Genomic DNA, 18,975 nt, shown 5'->3' on the forward strand with positions numbered 1-18,975 from the left:
TTTTGTGCCTTACCACTGAATACTTTCAGAGACAAAATAATAATGTTAATTGTTAAAGGGATGTTTTATGAGAGGTCGTTTTTTGTCATATGTGTGATATGTAATTTTTTCCCCTCTGTAGTTTTTTTAATTGAGGGGTGTTTTTTTTAGAGGGAGAGAGGAAGGGAGAGAAGGATAGAGAGACAGAAACATCTATGAGAGAAACATCACCGATTGGCTGCCTCCTTGCACATCCCTCCACCAGGGATCGAGCCCGCGACCCAGCATGTGCCCTGACTGGGAACCGAACCGGTGACCTCTCACTCAGTTCATGGGTCGACGCTCAACCACTGAGCAACACTGGCTCGGCAGCCTCAGTAGATTTTTAATATAAAAATCAAATTCCTGAGACAGCCCACCTAGAGATTACTTACTCCTTTTTTAGTGGGGGAGTCAAGATCACCCCCACCCAGCAGTGTAGATTTATTTAAGCCTTTGTGGAAAATGACCATTTCATCTCTGGTTTGGGGGTATTAATGGAAAGGTGGGAAGCAAAGTCCACAGAGCCAGTGGGAGAGACCCAGAAAAGCATAGCTGGCCTGCTGAGGGTGACCCCGCCCTGGGCTTAGCATGAAAGTCCCGTCTCCCAGGAAATCCCTGGTCCAAACTCAAGCAACATCCCACCTGCACCCTGGACGTCCCTATCTTCAAAGGGCCGCCAAAACACTCCTAAGTTGCTCGTCTTTGTTAACCTCCCAAGTGAATGACACCATCTCCTTTGAGCTTTGTCCACTTGAGAACGTTTTGTAGGCCAGCAGAGAAATCAGGTAAGTCGGCATCCCCATGCTTCAAGCTGGTGTAGCCAAAACAGCTTGACTGAGCGTGCCCTGGGCTCGGAGGTGGGTGAGGACCTGGGAGGCTGATGACGTGTGGCCGCGAGGTGCCTGCCCACTCTTGCCATTGGGACGCCTTTAATCGTCTCTGGTTTTCTTTCTTCCTCCTCTAGACCCTCAAACTGACACAAGACCTACAAAGAAAACCCTTTGCCAAATCTGCTCAGCAAGTGGACAGTGACACCGTTTACAGCTTAACCCCTTTGTGAGCCCCACGCCATCTTCCTGACCCAGCGGAGACTGTTAACGGCCCCTTACCCTGGAACAGAACTCTCTATATAAAGTATGCAAACCTTCCTTGTACGAGGTGACGCGCCCCCGCCCACGCCCGCGCAGGACAGCACCCGCCAGCACCGCCCACCTCGGTCAGAGCACACCGGGAGCCCCCGTTGGCGATTCTGTGGTTTCATATCATGATGGTTTATGGGATGTTTTAAGTGTTGTGTGTTTGTTTTCCTTTGACTTTCTGAGTTTTTCACATGCATTACCTTGCGGTATTTTTCTGTTAAAATGTTAACCATTCTTCCCTCGGCAGATTTAAAAACAGAAGGAAAATGTACCAGTTACCATTTTGGCTTTGGGCACCACGAGTGGTTGAGCCCCTGGAACTCCATAAACTAACAAATTACATAAACTCGAGGGGGATATTCTTTCTTCTTTTGTTTGGCAGAAAAGGATCCTTTTCTAAAAACTGAACAATGGCACAACTGTTCGCTGTGCGCACCCATCCAGGACTGAACCCTGCATAGGCAAAACGGACGGACCACAGCCACCGGCCCAGTGGGTTTCGGTTCTGAGTCAGGGTAGTCGGGGGACGAAACCCCAGCACCTGGGCTGCAGGTGCCAGATTGGGGTTGGTGGTCCCCTGTCAGTATCCTGAGCGAATGCAGTGAACAGTGATGCTATGTTGGTTAGAAAATAGGGGTTTGTTTTTTTTCAAGAAAGAAATCAGCTCAGCTGTCCACTAATTGCCAAATGCCACTAAAGGATTTAGTTTTAAGGAGAAAAGAAAAATTTAAAAAAAAAGGAGTTCTGTTTTGCTTTGCAGAAGAAATGAACTTGCAGGGGAGCATGAAGCCTACAGAGAGAAATGTGTGAAAAGTATAAACCCAAGTCAGTGCAGACCTACATACACACCCTCCATAGTCTCCAGCCTTGTTGTGTATAAGCCGATCTACTAGATGTGTATGAGTGAGAGGCAATAGCGTACAAACTGATTTTTTTCATATATAATCATAGATTGTAATTGTACCAGTGACACGATGGAAGTACAAGGTAGGGCAGTTTTGACTATTGTTTTTTCCACTTTCCTGCTTCTATGGATTTCATTTTGTTTTGGGTTTTTTTTTCCTAAAAGTTACGGTGCTGTATAGGTGCTTTCTGTTTAACCTGGAACGTGTGATCATACTACTTGCCCTTCTTTGATAGAATAGTGGGGAACACCTTTGGTACGTAAGAAGCTGGTGTAACGACGCTCTGATTAGCACAGCACATGCATACTTCTCCAAAGTGATATATGAAGATCTTTTCTTTGCATAAAATGCACTAGGCATATAAATGTATAAATATATTTTATCATGTACAGTACAAAAATGGAACCTTCTGCATGGACGTTAGGAATACAGGCTAGTACTTCAGCACAGACCTCCCTGCATGAGTTCTCGCTGCCTCTTACACCGTGCAGTGGGCACTGACTCCCTTCCACCAACACAGACGTGCTGCCCGACCCCCTGCACTCACCACCGGCTGCCAGGGGCCCCCTTGTGCGCCTTCGCTTTAGAATTCCTGTGGGGGTGATGGTGGTGGTGATCACAGCTCCTAGCACAATGGAAGTTCCATTTGGTATTGTCACGCGTCTTTCCCGCCTCGCTTGGGTTGTCATGTTTGAACGATGGCCCTGTTGATTTCACCCTGCCTTTTACTGAATCTGTAAATTGTTGTGCAATTGTGGTTATAGTAGACCTGTAGCCGTATCGCTTTTTCTGAACTGCTACAAGTTTATAATCTTCATTTTAAAAGTATGTGTAATTTTTTAAATATGTATTCTATTCACGTGGTCTGCTTGTCAGAGAGAGAGACTTTTGCTTACTATATTCCTTTATATAATGCCAGCCGCTTCCTCGATTCTTTGGTCGTCTGCTGTGCACAAGAACTGTCCTGTGTCAGCGAGAGGGCTGCCTCTCTGGGTCCCTCAGCAATGCTGCCTGGGGTGGAGTGTAGTTCAGAGACAGCGGCAGTTGCTGATGGGGAAAGGGATGGAGGGGTGTAGGATACAAGGGAGAATCCAAAGTGCTTCCAACAGGAGAGCCCTGAGAATCTCTCCTGAGTTCAAAGAAACAAGCAAACTAACAAAACAGCTCTTTGCCTTTGCAGTTTTATAAACCCTGGGAGCTACTTTGGGAGAAAGAAAGGCAACCCTCAAATGTGTTTTGACTTTAAATGTTGCATTCCTTACAGACGTGGGACATCTCCTTTATTCTCTCTTCCCCCAGTTTTGTTAGATTTCAGGCAGAATGTCTTACAGAGTGTCCTAGAATGAGATTATAATTTAGAACAGACGAGGGAGGGACAGAGCAGTATGAGAGCAGAGCAGGGAAATGGAGGGGAAAGGGTACTTGGAATTTTTTTTTTCTTTCTTAGTAACAGCATCTACATGTAGAGAGTTGTGGAGAGCTGTCAGGGCAAAGTCAAGTGCCAGCATCGGTCCTAGGAGAAGGTCAGGACGGAATAATTAGGCCCGTCCAGGAGCACAGCAGCCCACACGCAGCTGGCCACCCGCCCAGAGGCCAGCTTCCCCTAGCCCAGCGGGTGCTGACGTGGTCAGACTGGGCAGAGGTCCCACACAAGCCCCTGCCTCTTATATCAAGACCTGCTTTCAGGAAGGACCACCTGTTGGCCACCATCTGGGATCCTGAGTGCCGTGGGTCCCTCACATCGGAGCATCTCAGAGGAACGCTGAGTAGCCTCCAGGGCCGGCTGCTGTCATGGTTGCCTCCCGATGAGAATGCTCCGAGGCCTCCAGATCAGCTGCTCCAGGAGGCCTTCCCCTTTCGATGGGAAAGGAGAAGATAACTGATATTGCAAGCCTGACATGTGTCCTGTGGCTCTGTTGTTCTCCTAGGACTCCAGAGCCTTTTACCAAAGTCGGAGAAGAGCTTTCTCACAAGCTTTTACTGTCCTGGAGTGGGGTCTGACTGCCGGTCCGGGTGCCCCGCCGACGGTGAATGTTTCCTTTAGCGCATCCTCTGCGATGATTGCTAAAACCCATTTCCTGTCCGCGGGAGAGTGGTGCAGGCACCTGTGGTACAAGGAGAACTTTGTGTGTTTGGTGTTGAGTTTTGACATTACATGTGTGTCACTTCCCCTCCCTGAGCTCACTGCCCAGGACAGATAGGCCCAGTCTCAGGGTATCATTTCGGGGGGCTTCCAAACCTGACCCCTATGGTAGGCACAGACTTCACCACTCCCTAATGAACCCCCCTCCCCACTTAAAGAAGGGACATTGGAATCTCTTAGGATTGTCAAGAGAAAAGCGGTCACATAGCCAGTTCTGTTTCCAGCACGGACGCCACGGGCTGGGGAGGGGAAATAAAAAGGTTGCCCTTTCTCTCTGAACGCAGTAACAGAGCTCTGGCAGCTCTGACCTCTGGTTTCCCATTTCCTGCTGTATTTGAGGAACATGGTGTGATTAGGCAGTAGGGTTTTTTTCATTATTATTCTTATTATTAAGAAAAGCAAATTTTTTTAATAGAAATGCAATCACTGGCTAAGAGGTACGAAAAAGCCAGCCTCTTGTGGCGGTCAGGGCAGCAGGGCAAAGTGAAGGCCTTGTGTGGTCAGTCTGTCCAGTGAGGTCTGAGAGCAGATGCCCAGGGAGTTGAAGAGTCTATTAATAATTTTTGATCTAAATCTTTTGTGGGTAACATTTTATGCAGTTGTAATGACTGAAGTACTTTTGTCTAATTTTACTTGTATGTATTTTTCTTTGGTGGATGATAGGTGACAAGGCCTCTGCCACACTCCAGAGATACCGTGTATGTGCGGCTGCTTTTAAAAATTGTGTGTCTGGTCATTTCTCTAAAATTATCTCATTGCCTGGCAATCAGCCTTCTCTGGTATACTTGTCCTAGCACATTATGTACACAAGAAATGTAAACAGGTGTGAAGGAGGACCAGGAATTTAGTTAATATTTTTAAAAATGTATTGTGTGTTTTTGGCTTCACATATTGAACATTTTTTAAGAAAAAAAAAGTTGCATGAATGGGAAAAAAAATCTGTATACAGTATCTGTATAACTGTCTTATCTGTTTCAATTTCTTGCTCATACCCCATACAACTAGACTTAAATATGGCATGTGGCCACATTCAAAACCTTGAGTCACACAGTCAATACTTTGGTTTGAAGCACCTCATCCTTTCTTCCAAAGCAAACACTATCATTGCATCTTACTAAGGATTTTGTCTAGCCACATGTTGCCATGAATTAACTCTGCCATCTTACTTTTCAAGAATCAAAGCCAGTTTGATTTGGGAATCTGCCCCTTTCCAAATAAAATAGAGATACAGTCCTTACTTTCCTTGGTATTTGTACATATTGCCTTGTGTATTCCACTTAAAACCGTAATCTAGTTTGTAAAAGAGATGGTGACGCATGTAAATAAAGCATCAATGACACTTTATCTTACTCCAAGAAGTCTTTGTTCTCCCTCCCCCTTTCTTTAACTCCAGAAGTGAAATAGCTGCGTTTTCATCTCACAGTCCTCCTGTGCGGGACTTCACAGGCTGGGAGAGGCACAAAGCCACATGCCTCTGTCATGAGATCTCCAACTCAGTGAGTCCAGCAGACTTTTTCTCTGGCCCACTTTTGACCTCCACCGACCACCAGACAATTCAATAAAAGCAGATCTGTGGCGCTGTTCATGGTGACGGTGGCCATTGTGGATGTGCGCTGAGCGATGTTGCCTGGAGGAGCTGTTAAGCAGGGAGGCGGGTTTTAGATTCTCTGCCTTCACTAAGTATCGGAGGTTTTGACCTGTCAGAGTTTGGGCCCTATTGAGAGTCCTCATGTGAGTCTGGCAGACGGACATTGGTCATGGGCCCTGCGTGCCCCTCCTGCATGTCGAAAGGCAAACAATACTTCAAGCTTCTTGTGGGAACAGCATAACTATTTCCAATGTTTGTATGTTGTAGGGCCTCTCAGTCAAATTAGGAGGAACTCCACCCTATTGTAAAACGATTCCTAGTAGCCTGGGTTATGTTTTTTCATTTTAATACACGTTATAAAAATGATTCAGCTTTCCGAAACCCCCTAGGATTAGGTTCAAAAGCTCAAACCACATGATGGACTTTTATTTCAGGTCAAGTAGGTAAAAATGACTTTGAAGTTTGCCTTCATAAGTTGGTTCTTACTATTGTTTTAATTACCTGTAAGGGTACAACCTCACCGTCTTCTAATACCCAAGCCAACGGGGAAAACATACTTCATTTGAGACTGCTTCCCAATTTTGATTCTGTCTCCCAAGAGGTTAAAGATGGAAATCCAACACGAGCTATCACAAGATTCTCAGTAGAGTGCTCCCAAGTCAAGTAAAAATTCAACTAATTAATAAAGTTCACAACAATTACTAAGTCAATCCCAAGGGTCACAGCGGCCAGACCCTGTGACGGGCACCAAGAGAACTAGGACCCGGGCCCTGCCTTCTGTGAGTTTGTACTCTCAGGTATATTCTATCTGCTGCACCTTGGTGAATAAAGAACTAATTCTTGCTGACTCTGCGTCAGCTTCGTGTTTAAAAGAGGAAGAATTTAGGCTAATCTCTAAAATACTTTAGGGATTTGTTTTTGCAGATGTTCAAGTAATGAAGGCAAACCTTCAAGCCAGCAAATGTGACATGTATCAGCCAAGTCACCCACACCACGCTGGAGTACAGCAGTCCAAGGTGGAGGAAGGTAGAATTCATAGCCACAGTCTGCCAGACTCTTCCCTCACTTGGGACATAGGAAGGTCTGGAGATGGCTACGGGGTAGCTGTGAGGGGAGGCCTGTGGTGCCCGGCTGCCCCTCAGCTCAGCCTGTGGTGGGAACCAGCAGGGAATCTAAAGTGAGGTGAAGAGGGCAGCTCCCATCTCCATCAAAGAGAAGCAGCGGTGCTGGGCTCAGAGAACTGGAGACATCAGAGCTGGAGGAAGAGGGGTCCTTCCCCCTGGTTTTTCCTCACTCGAACGCAAGGAGAAAACTATTAGCAATGCTTAAGACCTGAAGAAATTAGATTGTGTAAACTATGGCTGGATGGAGGTACTAAGTGGTAAAAGGCAAACATTGAGATGCTAATTGTGCTGGACACTTTTGCCTTTAACAGTGGACTCGGGACCTCAACGTGTCCACCGGGAACGGTCTGTAACTGCTCCTCAGTCATTCCCTCCACATTCAAAGGCAGAGAGCACCCCAGCCACCGATGCCCAAGCCCCAGCTGGCAGGCGGCGTCAGCAACCATGGCCTGTTCCAGGAGGGGGGAGGGCCTGTCTTCCAAACCATTGGGTAACTTCCCTAAGTAGGAGGGGGTTCTCCTGTGGGAGGTGTCCATTGTATTCTGGCAGTTGGGTTGTGGGATGTTTTGGTCAGACTTCTCTTCATTTTGTTGCGCTGTATTTTTAAGTATTTTGAAAGGTAATGACTTCACATGATTCAAAAGCCAGAAAGCATATATGTACACACAGGGAATGTTTTCTTCCCATCCCTGTCTAGTTCTCTCCCTACTTCCTCCCACTCTAGTTTCTTGTGTATCCTTCCAGAATTTCCTATGCACCTACAATCAATCGAAACACAGATTCTAATTTTCCCCCTCTTATGACATAAAACAATGCACTATGCACCCTGTTGGGCATCTTGTTTTGCCAATGATTTCCTCACAGTAGAGGAGATATTTTTATAGTTGCATAGTACACCACTGTACTCATGTATTATAACTCATTTAACCAGTCGTGTCCTGTGGATAGACACTGGGTATTGAATTGTTTCTAAACAATTGTCATTATCAGCAACACTGCAGTGAATAACCTTGTACATATATTACATACATGTGCCAGAATCTTTGTAGGACTAATGGCCAAATGTGGAATAGCTGGGTCAGGGACTATATATACAGTTCCAGTGCTGATAAGAGATTGAGCAAATTGCCCTTCAAAGTACCAACTCACAACACCCACAAAATATGAGAATCCCTGATTTCCCCAGCCTCATATTTTTAGTGTTTTAAAAATGAAATTGCCAATTGTTCCCCCTCACCCCCCAGCTCCTTTGTTTTAAGGTAACGAAGGCCTGGTGAGAGTGAGTGGTGGGGGATGGGAGAGGGGTTCAGGAGGTGAACTCAGGGTGGCTGGTGACTGCCAGGGAGGGAGAAGGAGCTCTGGGCACTCCAAGCTGAACACCCAGCATGGTGCCAGCACGCTGAAGAGTCATGCTGCCAACCTGCCCATCCAGTCTGGCCACGGGCTCCTCCCCTCACGCCACCAGCTTGGACCGCCCAGCCTCGGGGTCAGCAGCCTGACCTGACAGCTGCACTCCCTCACCTCCCAGAATTCCAGAGGGGAGTTGTCACCCAAAGGAAACAAGTCTGGCCTCTCTGGCACCACACCACACACCTAGACCTATTCATAGCCAGATTGCACAACCAGCTGGAGGAGAGGCGGCGGCAAGGGCAGCGCTGTGCTGCTCCGGAGCAGGCCCTGCCCCACCGCCCTCCGGCTTCCAGAGCAGCCGTTCCCTGGGGACACGGGGCCTCCAGGGGCTGACGGCTCTTCCTCCCGAGTCGGGGGACTTGCTCCTCCGAAGGAAAAGCTCTAACACTCTCTACGGGTCCTCCTCTGTGCCGTGCAGGTTGGCCCCTGGGTAGAGGGCCTCTCTCATCAGGGAACACGGAAACCAGAGGCTGGCTTTGACGGAGAGGAAACTGAGTCACCTCATCAATAAGCCCTTTGTGTCTTTGTGAGGAGCCAGTGGCACTTAGTCGGGGAGGAAAACGCAGCTTTGGCAGGGGCCAGCCCTTGATTGGAGCCCAGCCTTGCCACAGGCCAGTCAGCTCACTTCTCTGGGCGTCTGTTTTCTCATCTGTGAGATGGGAACACGGCTGCCTGTGGGGCAGGTTGCGAGGGTCACCTGGGTGCCCGGGAGGTACTGCACACACTTCCAGCAAGTCCTTCGTCAGAAGTTCTCCTCATTATACACAGCCATGGGCCCACACTCCGTGGGGTGCTGCCTTTTTACCATATAAAAACATAAAACAAAGTTTGACACATTAATGAGCCCCAGCAGTGTAATTAGATGCATAGTAATTAAGCATAAAGGTAACCAACTTGTTAAGGTTTTCCTGCTCTCGTTTTCTTTGATGTTCTTCAGGATCTGTGGGCAGCAGTCACACTCAGGGCCCATGTCCTCTGTGTACCATGCCATCGTCGTCACGAAGAACTCGTGTCCTGGCCAGGGAGGGCTGGGAGACTGTTTCTGGTCCTGGCCCTGCCACTAAGCGCTGTGCGGCCTGGAATGAGTCATTTCCCCTCTCTGGGCATCAGTTTCCCCATCTGCAAAGTCTGCTTCGGAAACACTGTGCTTCATGAGGCTGTCATGACAACCCTGAGATGGGACACATAGAACCACAAGCAAGTATTAGAACCACAGGCGCTGCTGTGAGTCAGGAGGTTGGCAGACGTTGATAATATTCATTTTCCGGGAGGGAAACTAAGGCAGAGCCCAAAGTAGGCTTTTAGCAGTGGTTCTCAACCTTCTGGCCCTTTAAATACAATTCCTCATGTTGTGACCCAACCATAAAATTAGTTTCGTTGCTACTTCATAACTGTAATGTTGCTGCTGTTATGAATCGTAATGTAAATATCTGATATGCAGGATGGTCTTAGGAGACCCCTGTGAAAGGGTCGTTCGACCACCAAAGGGGTCGCAACCCACAGGTTGAGAACCGCTGGCTTATAGGGTCATGGTTTCTTGCTGCAACCCTCTCCTCTGCCCCAGGTTTCCAAAGCCACACACAGGAGAGATGGAGACAGGAAGGATGAAGGGAGAAAGGGGCCCTGGGGATGAAGGAGGTGGCGCTGAGGGATGGCTTGTTCTGTGGTATCCATTCCAGAGGAGGGGGTGCGCCCTGCACAGATGTTAGCCCTGTACCCTGGCGGCTGCTACACCCATTCCCATGCAAAAGAAGTGAAATGACACAGGGGCCAAGAGTGGCCCCGGGGGAAGGCCTGTTGGACACAGACAGGAGGCAGGGCAGGTTGCTGCTAGTTCGAAGGGCTCAGGGAATGGTGACAAGCTGGAAGCTGCCCGTGTAATGAAACTGTTACCTGGCGCACGTGCTCAGTGTGTGTGTGTGTGAGAGAGAGAGAGAGAGCGCGCTTCTGATGTTTCTGTCTCCAGGATGGGCGGGATGGCATTTCCTAACTGAAGAGCTGAAGAAAACAGCATCTACCTGGGTGGTTTGAAGCGTCTAACTGCTGCGTGCACATCCCCGAATGTGCAGGCCCGGCCTCCTCCCTCAGCCTGGCTCTGCCAGCGCTAGCTCCGCCACCTGGGCCTGATTTTGCACAATTAAATTCTTGTTGATAGAAGCCACTTGTTAACTACAGAACTCAAAGCCAATTTAACTTCACAGCAGTGAACTTTCTGTACAGTAATAAGTGCATGACAAGGGAAACAGTCCTTTGTACCAACACGTGGACTGCTGCTTGGAGACGCCCGGGGCTAGTTAGAAGCGTGCGGACTTCAGAGTGGGACACAGGGATGGGGCCTTATCCTCTCCAAGCTTTCCGTCCTTGCCTGTTTCCTGGGGATCATCATAATACTTCCCTTTAGGATTCTTAGCAGGATTGGGTGAAAGCAAACAAAATGCCCACCTATTTATTCACCCTGTAATTTGACATATATTTATTGAGGGCCTTCTATGTACTGGTGCTGTGCTGGAGTTAGTGGTTAAGAGCTTGGCTTAGAAAAAGAAAGGAAAGTAGATGGATAGGTATCTTAGCTGTGCCTGTGCGACCTTAGGTAAATGACTGAGCCCCGGTGTCTCCATTTTCTCATCTGCAAAGTAGAGGTGAGGTACCCCCACCTCATCATGTTATCATGAGGATTAAATGAGATGAGGCATGAACACCACTTAGAACATAGTATCTTGCACATAGTAAGTGCTTGCTAAACTTAGTTACATTTATTAGTACATTGAAGTTGCTCAATCAATCATAGGTCATAGGCTTTGCAATTAGGTTTCTAAAGTGTAGCTCCTATACCCTATCCAAGGGCCAAGGAGAGCTGATTTTTAAGAAATGGGCTTGGGTCCTATGTATCAGGAAAGCAGGAGGGAGCTTGCTACAAACTCCGATTCCTGGGGCCCATCCAGAAGTGCTGAATCCGACGCCCTAACATTCTGCCTTTGCAAACGTCGTTTCCCATGATTCTAAAGGGCACCCCAGTTTGAAAACCCCTGGGAGTAAAAGGTAAAAAATGTTCATCCATTCAGGGGCACCCTCTGTAGTGGGCAGAGTAACAGCCCCCAGGTGTCCACGTCCCAATCCCTGAAACCTGTGGCTGTGCCAGGTTGTAGGGCCTGGGAAACGCAGGTTTGCTTCTCAGCTTTACAATGAGATTCTCTGCCCAGGGTAAGCCCAAGGGTCCTTACATGGAGGAGCAGCGGAAGGTGGAGGGCAGCCTCTAGACCAGTGGTTCTCAACCTTGGCTGCACATTAGAATCACCTGGGAATCTCTTTAAAATCCTGATTTCTGGGCCTCATCCTCTGGAGATTGTTTCTTTGTTACTAATGTTGTGCGCCCCCCCCCCGCACCCCCCCCCCCCATAACAGAGAAACAGAATTTCCTGGGGATGGGGCCCAGAAATCAGGATTTTAAAAAGATTCCCAGGTGATTCTAATGTGCAGCTAAGGCTGAGAACCACTGCTCTAGACAGAACATGAAATCTCGCTGAGGGCCTCCAGAAGGAACCCGGTCCTGCTTGATGCTAGCCGGGGAGACTGTTCTGGACTTGTGACCTCTAGAGAAATGTGTGCTGTTGTGAGCACTAAGTTGTGGTGATTTGCTCCAGCAGCAACAGGAAACAACGATGTCCTCTTCAACGCGACTGGATTCGTGCGGCTGGATCTGGAGGAACCCTGAGGGCCGGCCCGGCGGCAGCGGGGCCAGCTGCCCCTCAAGGGCAGTCCTCGTGGCTTCTTCCTCGTTCAGTTATCCTCACTCTGGTGCTCCAGGCAGCTGTTGAGCAAGGCTCTTGCACGTCCGGGGCCTCAGAGTATCTACAAATTGCCAACGATCCGGAGGCCAAAGGATCCCTGTCATGCTTCCCACCCTAACCAAGGGCCTGAGCTCCTGAAAATGGTCCAGTTGGTTCTTCTCAGAGCCCTGAGAGAAGAGAAAGAAACACGCCAGGAGCCTCCTGATTGGAGTGGATCCTGAAGGGCAGTTCTCACACCCACACCCTCTGAGGGTGGGAATTGCCAGGGCTCCTGCGTCTCCAGGTTCAGCTTCTCACTCTCCCTGGGCGCCTCCTGCACTGGACCAGCCTGTAGCCTTTCCCCTTCTCTCCCCTCCCACTCCCTCCCCTGCTCTTATGCCCATGGAGACCTCCTGAGTGACAGGCACTGTACTGGTGGTCTCACGTACATTATCACCTTTTCCTGAGTTTATGAAAATTTTCAAACATAAAAAAAGTTGATAGAATGATTACCCATATACACATCACCTGGGTTCAACAATGCTTAAATTTTGCCATATTAACTTTCTATATTTATGTACATATGTATGGATGTTTTGTTTTTGCCAAATTTTTGAAGTTCAGCCATCATAACACTTCCCCTTGAAATACCTCAGCACGCATCTTTCAAACCCCCGAAGATCCCACACCTGAAGCATCTGAATGTAAGAACTTGAAATTCTAAGAAATGAAATTACTTGCCACAAATCACACAAATGGTCAGGGGTGGAACTGAGATGAGAAGCAGAAAAGCAGACCAGGGGCCAGACCAGGTTCACATCCTGTCTTCTCTCTGAATGGTTCCAGGGCTCCTGATTAGGGTCGTCCCAGGAGGCCGAGCCTCTGGCCTTGGGGTTTCTTCCTGTGAGAAAACGCAAATATTTCAAAAAGACACAATTCCATCTTAACAATATCCCCTGAAGGTGAAGCCACCGCTCCCCAAGAGGCTGGTTAAAGCCCCAGGGGCCAGGCTCTGGGGAAAGATGTCCAGGCTGCAGGCCCCAGGGGAGCAGGTCCTCGGTGCTGCCACGCCTCCTGGAATGCAGGTGGCACCAAGGAGCACCCCCCGCATGCACCTGGGTGTCCTCCCACCTAGATCCTGACGAAGCAGGAGACGGGCAAATTGTTCCCATTTTACTGGTGTGAACAATAAGGCATAAAAGGGGGCTGCTCAAAAAAGAATTTAATTCCCATATAATGAAGAAAAAGGCCTAAACATGGGCCTCAGCATGTGGGCTGTTAACCACCTGAACCAAGATAACCTAGGAAGCTTGGTTATGGGGGGACTCAGACCGCCTGGGGGTGGGGCCCCAGACCCTGCCCACCTTCCCCAGGTGATGATTCTCACAAATGAAATAAAAGGCTCTTGGGATGTTAGGCCCCAGAACTCGGTCTGAGAGCCTCGGGGTGAGGCTCTCTGCTCCCACAGGGGGTCATGGAGTCCCTACAGTTTACGAAGCTTTTGCCCAGTTGGGTCTACTTGACCTTCCCACAAGCCCACGAAGGAAGAAAGGCAGATATTTTTACTGCGCTGTTTTGAAGATAAGGTTGGAGGAGCTCAAGGAAGCTGACACTTGTCCAAGGTCAACAAGCCTCCTTGGTTGGGGAGAAAACCTGGTTCCTCTGATTCTCAACCTAGTGTTTCCTGGTTTTAAAGTTTTACAACATCTACAGATGGGCCAAGCACATTTGAGAATAAAGTCTTGCTCAGAGTAAGTCGTCGATGGGCAAAAGAGGACAGAGCCAGGTTTAAATCCCGTCTCCCTTTGCTAGCTGCGCGGCCACCGTGTCCTCATTCATAAATTGGGCGACACAATTCCCACCTCCTGGTGGTGTTGCAAAGCTGAGAGGGAACAGAAGAGCTAATAAGGCAAGTGGGTAAGGCATCCCGGCGGCAACTGTTACTAATGTGGTTTATTAGGGGGAACCGTAGGGTGCCCTCTGCTCTGAGCGCTGCTGCCTGGCGTTTCTGAGGCCTAATGTTTTTCTGGCAGCAACAGAGGGAGCCAGGGGTGAAGGCGGAGGCCGGGAAGCTGGCACAGCTGGGGACCATTACTTCCTAATGAGGGGTCAGCCCGGGAAGGAGGCCGAGGCAGCTGTGAGGAGGGGCACTGAGGGTGTCTCCATGGAGGAAACTTGGGCCGCAACTTTGTTTTTCTTGTTTCTGAACTCAGCGTTACACTCCAGAGGGGAGTTCTCCGCGTCTGAACGTGGGTTTTGAGCAGTGGCGCTGGTGGTTCTGCAGTCAATGGCTCGCCACCCCTTGTGGGGCAATATTGCCATTGATGCCGGGCCAAGGTGGTTAGGAAACGGGATCTTCCAAGTGGGGACTGTGGTTTGGCCGCGCTGAGCTGTGCCTCCACAAGCACAGTTGGGGGGAGACAGCTACCCACAGGGTGCGGCTTGAGGGCGAAGCAGTGCCTCTCCTCCGCCCGGCGCTGCCCCCAGCGTTATTATTATTGCTCTGGGGTTGCAGTGTCCCGGCCTCAGACTCCCCCTAGAGAAGGGCTGTGTCAGGAACAGCTGGGCCCTGAGGAGGCGCCTGCAAGCAGTAAAGCAGACCAGGGGCCAGACCAGAGAATGAGCCGTGTTCTCTGCCGGCCTGGCTCCCGGAGCTCAGGCCCCTGTGCAGGGCAGAGCTGCCAGTGCCCGAGAAGGCCTGAGTCCCCCCCTCTGCCCCCGCCCCCTCCTGGAAGCCTCCAGGGCCCCCAGGCAGCCACAGGTGCCCTCTGCCCCATCCATCCTCAGCCCTCTGTCCCCTCCCTGATGTAGCACAACTGCAATCACTGGTGTGGCTGGCTGTGCCCCCACGACACCGACCACGTGCAGCTGCGGTAGCTTCTCCAACCACGCGGATGGAGCGATTGAATGACTCTGAAGGTAGCTCCAGGAACGAGCTGACGGGGAGCCCCCTGCCTGGCAATTTGCCCTGATGGAAAAACTCCCCGTGGACTGGCAGGTAAGCAGTCCTTACTGCTGCCCTTGGAGTTGGATTTCTGTGGAACTTCCCCTTCCTTGTTGCTCTGACTGCTCCCCAGCAGCAGCGAGCACTGGCTCAGTGTCAGGCATGTGCGACGTGGGTCTCATAGCCAGCGGTGTTGCCAGAGGGCTGACCCTAGTTCTGCCGCCCGCTCTGGGTCGGCCCAGGTGTGCAGAGGCAGGTGGGTCAGCTGGTTCACAGAACTCAGTTAGCTTGTTCTTGATCGTATCCCTGTGATGCAGAGGTAAGCGTGCTCATGACAACATCGTAGTTACAAAGAGGTGGCTGAAAAGGAACAAAAGCATTTAAGCCAAGCACCTGCTGTGCGTTGGGTAATGGGGAAGGGAGGAGAGAATCCAGGGGCCTGTCCATGGTCTAATGGCAGCCAGTGACGACACAGTGTGAGAGGGAGGATGGGGTGAGTGACTGAGCAGTTAATCCAGGTGGCAAATCTGATGACCTCTGTAGACCTCCTATGGTTGACAGGGACTGCCCTCCTCTTCACCTGGGTCCGTCTGGTTGGTTCCTTGCCCGCCTCTCTCAGCAGGAGACCTCTCTCCTGCCAGGTGGAGAGGCAGGTAGACAAGAAGATGCTCAGGAGTCAGTGTGAGCCTGTTAGACATTCGGTTGACGCGCAGCTTTTATTTCCACGTATCCATTTATTGGTGCTTTCTCCTTTCTCGTTGCCCAAAAGGATTGCTTATGCACCAAGCTGGGATGCGTATTCTGTCACCTTCTGGGGGCATGACCTCAACGTTGGCCAGAGCTGAGCCTCCTTGACCACATGGGGCTCTGGGGATATATTCAGAAGGACCCAGAAGTCCTGGATGCCCTGCGGGCTGGGAGCCAGCAAGGAAGAGTCAGGGACTAGGATGCCAAGTAGGAATGGAGGGTACAGAATAGCCACCCCTGGGCTTGGGCCTCCCTCTCTGAAGTCCGCTTCTCCCACCAGCTCCTGCACCCCTAAGCCTCCATGGGCTCCCCCTGCTCCTCAGACCCCTGTCCTCTCCTCCCAGCTGAGTTTCCCCTGCAAACCCCAAAGCCCAGATGCAGGGGACACAGTGATGGGACACCGTGAACTCACAGTTCAAACCAGAGAGGAATCCTGGGCCTGAGCTATTTTTAAAGCTAAAATTGAAGCCCAGGGTTTACTTCCTCGGGACTTAATTAGACTCCAGTGCTGCCAGGGCTGCCTCCTTCCCGCCCACGAGCAAAGCCTGACCAGGGTTTGGGAGCTGACGCCATGTCACAGGCGGGAGGGCTGGGGCCCGGTGGCGTATTTTTGCATTTGGGAGGCTCTGGAGAACAAAACTGCTTGGCCCCCGGCCAGTTAAACTAAGTCAGTTGGGAAAGGGAGGGCGCAGAAAAGCCGTTAGATCATCCTTCCTTCTTTGAACTGCATCATAAATCTGCCAGACAGGAAATGGGGATTTGGAGGGGAGGGGGCTGCACAGTGAGGCTGCAGCGGGGGCTGGGTTTCCTCCACCCTCAGAGCCTGGCCCAGGAGGGACTGTCCTGAGGCTGGGAGACTCCCCTGGGCTGGGGCAGGGGCGGGTGAGAGGGAAGCTTGGGTCGAGTCAGAGCTTCAGCAGGTATGGGAGACTGTAAGTGCCTGTGGGCGACTCCGGGGCCTGCTTCGGGCCCCCCAACTAAAGCCGCCTGCAGAGATGCAGTTTTCAGAGCTGGGAGGGACCTTCGAGGCTCTGAGGATGTTGAGAACAACAGGAAAAATGAATTATCTGAAGACACACATGAGAACGGGAAGTGGGCTGGGGTCTCCTGACTCTGAAGATGGCTGTCTGCTGCATCACCCCTTCCTGCTAGTTCTTGGCTTTTGTGGGGACACAAGCCTACATTCCAGAGTGAAGGTAGGGCAGACATTGCAAGCTCTTCACTCAGTTCACACGAAGAGCTAAACAGCTGGTGTTTAATACTTTATGGAGAAGGGGCTCTGGGCGCGGAGCCCCTGAGCCGCACGGAGGAGCGCTTCTGGTCGGGGTGGGAGGCATGGCCTGCTCACGGTACCTAAGGCCATCCCAGCCCGGGGACCTCTGAAGGGAGAGGAGGGGGGCGTTGAGACCTCCGTTGTCTCTGCTATCGAACCAATTTCCTCCCAAGAAGAGTGAGAACAGAAACCTGGCTAATGACCGCCCACATTGATACATTTCTGCAAGTTTTCTCCAGAAAGACCTAGATACCAGTCCTGGAGCACCGTTACTGTTGGGTTAAATGTATGCTCATCCTTGAAACCAGGGAAGCCCCTGTGTTTTCCATCTCTTCCTTCCCCTCCCACAGCATTCCCGAGGCTGCCTCTCAAATGAGGAATGCGACAGGCAGGAGCAGTGTAACACCTTCCTGCACACAGCAGGACCCTACATTAAGCGAGAGCCGCAGCCAACATTTATTTTGCTTCCATTTCTTTGCCAAGTACTTCACTAGCATTCTTTCATGGCATCTTGATAACTATTATTATCATCAGGATATCGAGGCTCAGAGAGGTTAAATAATTTGCCCAAGGTCACCCAGGTAGCAGTCAGGGCCAAGACTTGAACCAAGGCAGGCTGACTCTACAGCCTACACTTCAGCACCCAGACTCTTCCACTGGTGGAAACAAAATCGACTGGAGTACAGAGGGAGCTAAATAGAATTTCATTCAACAGCAAGAATTCAGCTCACTCCATGTATTGCCTAGACTCAAGGATATAGAAGGGGGAATAGTCAGGCTTGGGGAATATCTGGCTGAGGGCTGAAGTTAGATTGGGACTGCGATGTTCTATTGTTTTCAGTGATTTTTACAGAGAGTGGGAGGAAGGGAAGGAGAGGAAGAGAGAGAGAAAAACATCAATGTGAGAGAGACACATCAATTGGTTGCCTCCTGCACATGTTGGGGCCGGGGATCAAATCTGCAACCTAGGTATGTGCCAGGTATTGAACCTAAGACCTTTCGGTGTGCAGGCTAATGCTCTAACCACTGAGCACACTGGCCCAGTCTGAAACTAGTTCTTGATACTCAGGGACAGTGGACATAATTCTTGGTTGTTCTCAATCCTCCTCCTGTTACTTCTTCTCTGCTCCTTACTTTAGACATTTCATCATCTCCATTAGGAAGCACACAAGTAGAAGGAAAACTTGCTCATTGTTAGTCTTTTGCTGTCAGCTAACTTATTTTAGGAGTTCCCACTGAAAAAAGAGGAGTGGGGAAGTAGTTTGAGGCTTGTAAATTACCTTCTTGCTTGCACATTCCCTGTAATCCGATAGCCTAGATAATGTCTAACCTTTTTCCTTAGTTGGGCTCTGGCTATGTTTGTTGACCTATATGTCATTTTCACCCATGACTCACCCTTGGTCAAATGTTGTGATTAAGGAATATGGACAGCATTAGCCATGATTGCATCCCATTAAATGAATTAATACATGTAAGGTACTAGAACATTGTTTAGCTCAGAGTAAACAATAATTGTGAGTTATTATTATTGATATTGTAAGATGTAGCTTGGAAAATAATACTCAATATCCAAGGCATCAATTATTTTTGTTATACTGAGAGTTTTCATCATAGCAGCTGGGACTGAGTTTTAAAGCAGAATGTTTCTCGAAGGCAGGACCCAAGAGTGATAAAATAGAGCAGTGCTTCGTTATAAACTCCTTCAGAGGGGACTTCTGCCTTTAGTCATGATGGACTGGCTTGTATTAGACCAACCCTCCATATGAGAACAACTAGAAAAACCTAGGTTTTTTTTTAAAAAAAGTGAGAAACGTTTATTTGAAAGCACCGGCGAGCTAGTAAGATGGGGGGTCTCAGGCCCTGGGTTAAAAGGACACACAGGAAGGTGAGTGGCTTATGGTATGCAGCTATTTC

General features: G+C 49.7%; 1 protein-coding gene across 1 annotated transcript in view; it reads left to right on the plus strand.

Moving 5' to 3' along the window:
• FOXO3 (forkhead box O3) overlaps positions 1–1,918 on the plus strand; it is a 111,385-nt gene extending 109,467 nt beyond the window's left edge. The window contains exon 4 of the mRNA XM_081093857.1: positions 986–1,918. The gene's annotated coding sequence lies outside the window, so the exon portion shown is untranslated. The remainder of the gene's footprint in view (positions 1–985) is intronic.
• The last annotated feature ends 17,057 nt before the right edge of the window (positions 1,919–18,975 follow it).

This window comes from Myotis nattereri (assembly GCF_964212035.1).
Source record: "Myotis nattereri genome assembly, chromosome: 6".
Taxonomy (NCBI): domain Eukaryota; kingdom Metazoa; phylum Chordata; class Mammalia; order Chiroptera; family Vespertilionidae; genus Myotis; species Myotis nattereri.